Source organism: Oncorhynchus mykiss, chromosome 10, assembly GCF_057628025.1.
Source record: "Oncorhynchus mykiss isolate SJ-2025 chromosome 10, ASM5762802v1, whole genome shotgun sequence".
Lineage (NCBI taxonomy): Eukaryota > Metazoa > Chordata > Actinopteri > Salmoniformes > Salmonidae > Oncorhynchus > Oncorhynchus mykiss.
The window spans coordinates 49912958-49915157 of NC_143031.1; positions in this window are offsets into that span (position 1 = coordinate 49912958).

Here is a 2200-nt window from a genome sequence, read left to right on the forward strand (position 1 = left end):
CGAACGTGTTAGTTGGCCAGTTCGTATAGCCTTTAGCCGTACCCTTATTCTACTTCTCCTCTGGTGATGTAGAGGTTAACACCCCGGCCATCCTACAATCTAAGATTGATGCCCTCAATCTCACACAAATTATCACCAATGAACCTACCAGGTACAACCCCAAATCCGTAAACACGGGCAACCTCATAGATATCATCCTAACTAACTCGCCCTCCAAATACACCTCTTCTGTTTTCAATCAAGATCTCAGTGATCACTGCCTCATTGCCTGCATCCGTAATGGGTCTGCGACCAAACGACCACCACTGTCAAACGCTCCCTAAAACACTTCTGCGAGCAGGCCTTTCTAATCGACCTGGCCAGGGTATCCTGGAATGACATTGACCTCATCCCGTCAGTAGAGGATGCCTGGTTATTATTTAAAAGTGCCTTCCTCACCATCTTAAATAAGCATGCCCCATTCAAAAACTGTAGAACTAGGAATAGATCTAGTCCTTGGTTCACTCCAGACCTGTCTGCCCTTGACCAGCACAAAAACATCCTGTGGCATTCTGCATTAGCATCGAATAGCCCCCGTGATATGCAACTTTTCAGGGAAGTTAGGAATAAACATACACAGGCAGTTAGGAAAGCCAAGGATAGCTTTTTCAAACAAAAATTTGCATCCTGTAGTACAAACTCAAAAAAGTTATGGGACACTAAAGTCCATGGAGAATAAGAGCACCTCCTCCCAGCTGCCCACTGCTCTGAGGCTAGGAAACACTGTTACCACCGATAAATCCACTATAATTGAGAATCTACGGCTGGCCATGCTTTCTACCTGGCTACCCCTACCCCGGTCAACTGCCTGGCACCCTCCACAGCAACCTGCCAAAGCCCCCACCATTTCTCCTTCACCCAAATCCAGATAGATGATGTTCTGAAAGAGCTGCAAAATCTGGACCCCTACAAATCAGCCGGGCTAGACAATCTGGACCCTCTCTTTCTAAAATTATCTGCCAAAATTGTTGCAACCCCTATTACTAGCCTGTTCAACCTCTCTTTCGTATTGTCTGAGATTCCCAAAGACTGGAAAGCTGCCGCGGTCACGCCCCTCTTCAAAGGGGGTGACACTCTAGACCCAAACTGCTACAGACCTATATCTATACTACCCTGTCTTTCTAAGGTCTTTGAAAGCCAAGTTAACAAACAGATTACCGACCATTTCGAATCCCACGTACCTTCTCCGCTAAGCAATTTGGTTTCAGAGCTGGTCATGGGTGTACGTCAGCCACGCTCAAGGTCCTAAATGACATCATAAGCGCCATCGATAAGAGACATTACTGTGCAGCAGTATTCATCGACCTGCCCAAGGCTTTCGACTCTGTCAATCACCACATTCTTATTGGCAGACTCGACAGCCTTGGTTTCTCAAATGATTGCCACGCCTGGTTCACCAACTACTTCTCTGATATAGTTCAGTGTGTCAAATCGGAGGGCCTGTTGTTCGGACCTCTGGCAGTCTCTATGGGGGTACCACAGGGTTCAATTTTCGGGCTGACTCTCTTCTCTGTATACATCAATGATGTCGCTCGCAGACGACACCATCCTGTATACTTCTGGCCCCTCTTTGGACACTGTGTTAACTAACTTCCAGATGAGCTTCAATGCCATACAACTCTCCTTCCGTGGCCTCCAACTGCTCTTAAATGCAAGTAAAACTAAATGCATTCAATCGCCTACCTGGTTAAATAAAGGTTAAATAAATATATATATTTTTTAAATGTACCAATTATTTATGTCGATATGGCCATATGAATCCTGTCCTATTAGAACCGACGGAGCTGATTGGCGGCCATTTTGGAAAAATAGTCCTTTATAATAGAGTATCACAGCATGAGACATAATATACATAAAACCTTGCAGTCAAGCAAGTAAATGGTTCCAATTGTTTTTCCACCATTCATTTTTCCCATAAGGGATATTAAAATAAGGGCTTTGTTTCGTTTAGGCTTACCCTGGCGTGATGTTTGAGGCTTACCCAGCGTGATGTTTTGACAACCATGTCAATCTTTCTAGAGCAAGTTGAATTGCAAGAAAATAATGCAGTTACACAGGTCAAACAAAGACACAAGGTAAGCATTAAATAATGGAATGTTTTGCAAGTGTAGACTGATAGTGACTGTGTAGTTGGCAGTACGCTCTGATGGGCGCATCACAT